Source organism: Populus euphratica, unplaced genomic scaffold, assembly GCF_000495115.2.
Source record: "Populus euphratica unplaced genomic scaffold, PopEup_1.0 scaffold144.1, whole genome shotgun sequence".
Classification (NCBI taxonomy): domain Eukaryota; kingdom Viridiplantae; phylum Streptophyta; class Magnoliopsida; order Malpighiales; family Salicaceae; genus Populus; species Populus euphratica.
In genome coordinates, this window is record NW_011500010.1 from 317 (window position 1) to 9,275 (window position 8,959).

An 8,959-nucleotide genomic window follows, 5' to 3' on the forward strand; every position below is an offset into this window, starting at 1 on the left:
TTCTAATAAAAAACAAACATAAGACTAATTAAATATATGTCAAACCAACTCTAGTGTAGAAAAAACAAAACCAAATAAAACTTTGAAACCTAATTATGAAAGGAATCTTAAAAAACTAGGAAATTAATAAAAAAGGATGTGGACTGAGTTTGGATAAGAAGCTTATCCCTATAAAATTGGGCTTGTAGAATAAGTTGTCAAAATTTAAGTCCAATTCAACAGTCAAACAAAAAATTATGGCTATTTTTATCAAAAAGCTAATTTGACAAATCTAGATTTCCTCTTGGAGTCATCAATACATTTTCCCATATCATACCTATAATATATTTTGTACTCTAAACATTTGGTAGTGGCATACAGATTGATAAGTTGGATGACAAGGAAATCATAAAAAAGTGTAAAGTCTAAAAATTAAATTAGAGTTGCTACTAATCAATCGTTAGTGGATTCAAGTCAATTTGTAGGTGAATCTAAAATTGATCTATTTGATCCATGGAGCCAAAACATTTGGATTTTATTGGTGTGAACTAACTTATTTACATAAGTAATCATTAATTAGTTAGCATGTTATATGGTGACTAAGTTAATGGGTGATTTCTTGAGCATTTATGTTGTCCAAGATATGGATGGATGTTCTGAAGTAGGTTAAAATAAATATTTTATTCCAAATACTTATTTTTAATAGCATGGAAGAGCTTAATTTTAATTTGTAAATTCAAGGAAGAGTTTTTTTTTTCCTATAGAGGGAGGTGATGTTGGAAAAATCTTTTTGGTAGTGTTTTATATGTTAGATAATAATAGACTAGGCAAGCCAATTTTTTTATGAGGTTTTTCTGTGTACCTTTAAACAATACAAAATTAACTCTTATCGTATCCAAGGATGTTCTAGTGGAGAAATTTTTATGTCATTAAAAGGTGCAGGACAAGCTTATTTATTTCTCTACACAAGGGTTAATTTAATTAATTCAAGTCAATATAAAAATAAAAATAGTTGTTATCATAATTTTAAAACTCGACTAGGAGCCGACTTGGGGCAAGACCCGGGCCTTAAGCTAGGTTGATTGTTGAACGAGTCAATATAATGATGAAAAAAGTTATCATGATAATTTTAAAATCCAACTTAAAGGTTGAACTAGGACTAGGCCCGGGTCACAGGTCAAGTCAACTATTGACCTAGGTCAATATAAGAATAAAAATGTTTATTATTATAGATTTAAAACTCAACTCGAAGGTTGACCCGGGACAAGACCCAAGTCATGGGTAAGGACCATTAATCTAGGTTAATATAAGGATAAAAATATTTATTATCATAATTTTAAGACTCGACTCAAGACCAAGCTCAGGTCACAGGTCAGGTTGACCACTGATCCAAGTCAATATAATGATAAAAGTGGTTGTTATCATAATTTTAAAACTTTACTTGGGGTCAACCTGAGGTTAGGCTTATATCACGAGACAGGTTGACTATTGACCTTGTCAACATAAGAAAAACAAATAGTTATTATCATAGTTTTAAAACTCAAATCGGGGGTCAACCTAGGGTCCAGACCAGGTTAATGGTCATCAGGTCACTGTTTGGGTTGATCATTAACCCAAGTCAACGTAAAGATAAAAAAATATTATAATAATTTTAAAACTCAACTTAGAGGCCGATATGAGGCTAATTCCAGGTCATAAGTCTGTTTAACCATTGACTCGAATCAACATAAGGATAAAATAATTATTATAATAATAATTTTAATACTCGACTCAAAACTTAATTGGGGGCAAGGCTCAGGTTGACTATTTACCCAGGCAATATAAAAATAAAAATAATAATTATTAAAATTTTAAAACCCTACTAGGGATCGACCTAGGGTTAGACTCAGTCATGAGCTAAGTTGATCATTGACTTCAATCAACTTGAGAATAAAAATGATTATTATCATACTTTAAAAACCCAACTAAGATGTTGACCTAGAACATGACCTAGGCCATGGTTCGGCATGGTGAACCCTGGTTAACTCAAGGCATGCAATGATTTGAAAAGTTCAGTGAAACAAAAAGAAGCTACAGTAGGTATATTTGGAGTTTTTAAACCCGGTTTGGTGTTCGATCTGATCCAAGGTCCGGGTTCCTGGTTTTGACCATGCCATTGAATTTTGACCTGGTCACCAGGTCACCCAAGTCAATTTTAATTTTTTAAAAAAATCAAAACAAAATTATTTTAATAAAAAATAAAAGTTACAGGTTATAACAAGGTTTTTTATCTGGTCTTTTCGGGTTAGTGGGGTCGTCGGGTCACCCCGAGTTTTAACTTCCTCTATTTTTCCTTAAACATGGTTTGGTTCCAACCCCATATCAACCAGGTCTCAGGTCGACCTGCCGGGCTCGGCTACAAAACGATGTGTTGTAATACCAATTATATAGAATTCATAATGCATATCATGGTGAGATAGTGTAAGGATTTCTTGTATAGTAGAAATCCTAGTCTAAAACTATTTATTTTTAATGTGTAGTTCTATGTTATTGAATATACATTTCCATATAGTTAAATTGATCTGAAATTTTGCTTATAGGTTCTAAAGATTTTGTTTTGTATAGAATAAATTTTATAGTAATCAGATATTAAGAAGGGTTTTTATAATACCTAGAAGTTACTGTTAGCGATTTTCTAAATTTTCCTAGTTGGTTTTGGACTTTTTTCTATTTGGTTTAAAACTCTTTCAATATTTTTTCTATATTTATTTAAGACATTTTTTTCCTAGTTTGTTTAGGATTTTTATTACTTTTTGTTTATTTTCTATTTTTCTTATTGGTTTAGCTAAGTTTTTAAGTTTATTTAAGGAATTGTAAACTCCAAGATATGCAAACTACTTGAATAGATATTATTCACTAATAAGATTTTGAATTAGAATTTCCATGTAATTCTTTTTTTAATAGAATTTTGCATTCATATAGGTGTTATCTTTTTGTGTTGTTTTCATCTATGTCAGTTGGTATCAAAGCCCATAGATATCATATTATTGGTTGTGTATGTTGCAATCCCAAGTTATTTTGTTTGTTATGTGCTATTAAATAAATATAGTTAGAATGGGTGACAAAACAAAAACAAAAATTAGGTAAATGAGGATAAGAAGGTTCCCCCTTAATAGAGAAACGTTCAGGAGCTGATAATATAGGACATGTAAAGATAAATTACAAAATTTAAAAAAAAAGATATTCAATAACTAATGATAGAAGACATGCGAAGATATAATATGAAATTAACCTTTTAATTGGTGTAGGTAAGGAGCTTAGTGAATTATAAGAAAAGAAATCACGAATTCATGACTAGTTTTAAAAACTCATTTTCAAAGCATGAGCAAATGAGATAAGTTCTTGATCGAGATGAGTACCGTGTATCATGAAAATTTTAAGGATCCTATTTATGGCAAGATAGATATGAATTAGTATTCTAAAATAAACTAATGGAGAGTACTTATTTCAAATTTAAGGTTTGAGATTTATTATTTTAGAATCCAATGGAAGATAAATAATTCTTTTAAAATCCAATGAAAGATAAAGAATTCATATATTATTGTTTCATATACAAATTTTAAAATAAAAGAGATTGAAACTAATGTCTAGAATTTTTATATACTTAAAGAAAAAAAAAACTAGAGAGTTTTTATTGGACATTCTTGAGAGTAAGACAAAAGTAATTTTAACTTGAGCATAAGATGTTTTTAACTCGGGAAGACTTATGTTAGAGATTTTTTTCTTAATACATAATTTTATATTATTGAGCATAACTTTTGATTTGTTCATTGAATATATTATTGAACATAACTTTTGATTTGTTCATTGAATTGGCTTGAAAGTTTTCTAGAAGATTCTAAAGACCTTTCTAATTGGGTTAAAAATGCATAGTAATTAATGATCATAAAGGCTTTCATATAAAGCTCAAAAGTTATTGTTTGAGATTTCTTATCACTACTAGAAAAATAAAAAACAAAAAAACAATGATAACATAATGAAAAATATTATGTTCACTATATACCATTAAAAATTATAGCGAAAATGTTTTTTCAATAATTTTCTATGGAAATGGAAAAAAATAAAAAATAATAAAATATTCCTTTAACAATTCTATTGGAATGGTTGGTGTTTCAAATTGTTGATAGAATTGTTGATGAAAATTCCATCCATGATTTTAAAATGAATCAAAACCGGACAATTCCCTTTCTCTCACTCTCTTCTTCTTTTTTTTCTTATTTTTCTTACTTGACTATGATAGTATCCATCCTCACAATTAAATTTGATAGCCTTTCTCCCCCACTCAACTCATAAATCTAGTGTTGAGAGCACCCATTTTAGATTTGAATGCTTGTTCTTTCTTTTTAATAAATTTAGAGTTTAACATTATTAAATCTTAAACTAGGATTAGGGTTTTTATTCCATTTAGGGCTGATTTATTTGCTATATGAGTTTTATGGGTTTTGTTAAATTGGTGGCCATTGGAGATATATGGATATAATCTTTCTTTCTTTTTCGCAGCTTAGCATTTTTACCTTGAATAATTTGTTGTTTGTTACTTTAATTAGGTAGTTGTAATATTATGATTTTATTTTGTTTTACTTGTACTTTTTTTTATTAATTTTTATTTTTTTCACATCACCTACATGTTATTGCTTTTTTTGGTAAATAATTCACTTCAATTATATTCCATTGACTTAGTTAATGTTCTATTTGGACTATTTCTTCTATTTAAGAGTAGATGGATAAATATTGAGAGAGAGAGAGAGAGAAAAAGCTTGTGCTTTCATTTTCTTTAGTGACTTTAATACTAATAAAAGAATAGTGATGGTTGTCAATTTGTCTTAGTAATCATGATTTAACTTTTATTTATATAATATGTTGTTAACTATATGCTAGAATCATGCCTTGATTCTTAATTATCAACCATTTAATACCTTTTTAGGTCTATAATATCATTTTTGTTATTTCTTGTTTATATGGTTCTTATTCATTTATTTTTTTCCTTCATTGCAAGTGAGCAATAATACATGCTTATAATAGCTAAATATGCATGCCATTGTTGTTATAGCCTTTGATGGGATATTAATCTTCATCAATATTTGTTCTTTTGCTATCTCATTCTAAGTTATATTTATTTATGGTAGCTTATTCAATTAGAAAGAATTTATGCAGATAAAGTGGTTATAGAAAGAAAACAAAATTTGTTAACATATTCCTTTTGGAATAGTTTTAAAATCCGACCTAGTGGTCGACTTGGTTTAATGATCGAGTCATGGGTTAGATGGGTTGACCCAAAAAAAAAAACTTAAAACTTGAATAAATCAACCCAAAAAAAACTTCAATAAATACAATTCTCCTCTATCGTCAATTTGTTTTCCAGCTTTCCAACCACAAATAGACATTCTCTTTTAATTAACAACAAATAGGCATTCTTTTTAAATTGAGAATAGAAGGTAAAAAGGAAAATAAAATCTTCAAGAGAGAGAAAGAGAGAGAGAAACATATGGGCATTAAAATAGAAAACAATAGCAATCATGCATCAACAACAACGCTAATATTCACATATGGAACTTTGAATAGGGGCTTTTACAATCATGTCTTAATGCAGGATCTAATCAAAACCGGGGATGTTATCTTTAATGGAATCTACAGGAACGAGTAGTGATCACTACAAAGGGGATGTTGTGTTTAGGTTGGAGGTTTTTTACGGGCACAACAGCTATGTGATTGAAATTGTTTTTTCTTGTTATCTCTGTCTGTAATTTTGCATCCTTCATCCTTTATCTGTATCGTTTTGAGTCAAAACTTTCAGTATTTCAAAAGTCCAAAACGAAATACGTTGTTTTCGACTATGTGTGTGTGTAAAGAAAAAAAGGTTGAGTGTCAGTCGGGTTTGCCTAGTCGCCTGGGTTTCGGGCAACAACTTGCATTAATTTAGATGTGTTATTTTTTAAAAGAAATAAAGTAATTGTTTTTTTTATGAAATAACATATGATTTTTAAATTTTTTTTTTATGAAATAGCATATGATTTTTAAATGGTTCTGGGATCATATTTGAGCAATTTGGGTTTCGTTCTAGGTTCTTTCTCTTTATCTCTCTTTTTATCTCTTCTTATGGGTGTTTTAATTTTCTCGACATGTTTATTAGAAAATTTGGCTTGTATGGTTTTGTTTGAACTTAAATTTCATATGAGTGAATTGTCATTATATCATTATTTCTTTTTAGGTTCCATGCATTCAAGAAGAAACAAGTTTAAGTCTAATAAAAGAGATACTTCTTTATCAAGGTGATGATTATAAAGATGCATCATCTAATACAAACGTTATCATCCAAGACTCAATCAATGAGGTCAAAAAAATAGGCATTTTTTCTTCAATAAAACCCGAGGCAAAATTATTATAAGATATAAAGACAACCTCTCTTTGTAATTAATATTTTGTCTTAATATAGAAGTTATATATTTATAATAAGTTATTTTATATTTTACTTTGCATGAAAAATGACATTGATGAGATGACTTCTAAGCTTACTAATATTTAAGTTTCATGTTCGATGATCTCTATAATTAAGTGGTCATTTAAAAAACTATTATTTAATTGAATTTAGTTTCATTAGCATCCTTAATGGACAAGTATGATATACATACTTATGCTTAGTAGGAAAAGTTTAAGTCTAGATAATTAAATAATTTGTACTTTAAATTATAAGTTTTTAAATTAAAAAAAATTATAAGATAAAAGCTAAGAGGCTCTTGTTAAGAAAGTGAAAATCAAATGCAATTAGAAAATTCTAAATTAATTAATGTTATATTATTATAAACTTGTATTTTTTCATGTCCTTAACTTATTTTTGTTGAATAAATTTATGTAATAAGTTACTTGATTTGTGATAAATTACCTATATATAACCTATTAGAAAAGCCGACAACTACAGTGATAAATAACTAAAAGATTCTAGTTTGATTAAAATTGTTATTTTATTGGAGTGGTCATGTTATTGATATGACTTTTTAGAAAACTTATGTATAAAGATAAGATTGAATTTAAGTAGAACTCTATGTTTTATGAAATTAAATGATGTTTGGAGCATCAATTATAACTTTGCCTCTATAATTTTGACTCTATAATTTTGACTCTGACTTATTAAATAATATATAGCATTAATGTTCATTAGCTTGTAAAAATCTAAAATAACAATAGATTTGGAGGTGAAATAAAGTAATATAGCTAAGTCGATATATAATCACTAAATTAATTAGTTGATATTATACTTTAATCAAATACTAATGTTAATTTATCTAACTATGATATCATCAATTTAAAAACACTCATGTCTTACACGGCCTCATCGGAATCAAGAAAAATGCATGCACGTACGCGCTTTAAGAAATTATTTATTTATTATTAGGTTAGATTAGGTTAGTCGTCAAACAATTTTAATTTGTCTGTGATTTATTTGAGAGTTTTTTCTCCTCTTTTTTTGTTTTTTTTCTCAGAATGTCATTTTCCGTCCTTTTTCTCCTCTTGCACCTATTTCCGATCCACGTATCTTTTTGGAGACAATCATGGCTTGTCACATGTCCTGCTCGTTTATTAATGTAATTTTATGGTCAACTTCTATAGTCAACGTTGTACCAAATTAGACTAGATTAATTAATTTATCATTAAAAGTGCATATTAATAAATAAAAAAATCCAAAAATTAGATAAGTGTTTATATAAATTCAAGCAAAACTAAGTGTAGAATACTTGTGTGTTTGTTGAAGTTGGGTAACGGTTATTTTTTAAATAATTTTTTGTACTGAAATGTATATTAATAAAAAAATTTATTTTTTAAAATTTATTTTTAATATTAGCATGTCAAAACAATTCAAAATATATAAATCATATTAAATTTTAATAAAAATAAAAAATAAAAAAATTTAAATTTTCAATAACACAAATTCAACCGCATTCCCAAATAACCCTATAGTAAAACACTCAGAGGTTTATCAAGCTGTAATTACTGTTGTCATGACGAGTTTTAAAAAAATCAAGTTAATTGGTGAGCAATTTTTTCAAAGAAAAAAAAACACCTTTCGTTGAATAGATGGAGTCTTCCAACAGACCAAACGTACACCAAGAAACTAAACATATGTCATAACATTAATACCACCCATTATCTACTCGGCCGATTTGGTTGGTTAAGCTAGCTTATGGCTATTCTACTATTCTGAAGGCTTTTTTTGTTTTTTTCTCCCAACTATGATTCTACCTGATCGAAGTTTGCAATTTTTTCAATGCCCTCATGTGATAAATTTTACTAGACGCCAGACAATATACCTAATTATCTATATTTAAAAAAAAAAAAAGAGAGAAGAGAAATGGGATATACCTCGTCAAGCTCAGCCACAGACTGAGCCAGCTTTTGATATTCACTGGGATTTGAAACAACATCTGGGTCACCCAGCTTCACCTACACAATCAGTGAAAAAAAAAATCTGAAAACAAAAACCTCCCTCCTGTTAAAAATCAAATTAATTTTTTTTTAAGGCAAATTTACTTACGGACAATTCTTTCCAAGTCTTCTCAGCAGATTCCAGCTTGGTTATCAAATATGGCTCCTGTATCATAACCAAACAGAAATAAGTATATCTACTTTTAATTACAGAGCCTTGATCAATTGCTCATTCGTTTTTAACGCACCGCCATGCAAACGATTCTTGGAGTAGTGCTGCGAGAAAGAGAGGGTCGAAGGAAGAAGATACGACTTGGGGTTTGGCGAAAATGGTGGGGGTGTGGTATTGTTGGGGACATTCGAGCTGTTACGCTCGTCGTTGCTAAGCTATTATTCATGCTTCTTCTTCTTCTTCTCGCTTGCCGTTTGCTAAGTTTCTGATAAATAAAGAAGCCACGAAAAATTAAGTGGCTTTTTTTTTTTTTTTACCTTTTTTTTTTCTTTTTAAGACCTGAACTTGAAA

General features: G+C 28.6%; 1 long non-coding RNA gene across 1 annotated transcript; it reads right to left on the reverse strand.

The window, feature by feature from the left end:
* Positions 1–8,346: 8,346 nt before the first annotated feature.
* Positions 8,347–8,951, reverse strand: LOC105141374 (uncharacterized). Its single transcript, XR_845360.1, has 3 exons — positions 8,685–8,951; positions 8,546–8,602; positions 8,347–8,454 (listed from the first exon to the last, which is right to left on the reverse strand). It is a non-coding gene; the product is annotated as an uncharacterized LOC105141374 (long non-coding RNA).
* Between the last annotated feature and the right edge of the window lie 8 nt (positions 8,952–8,959).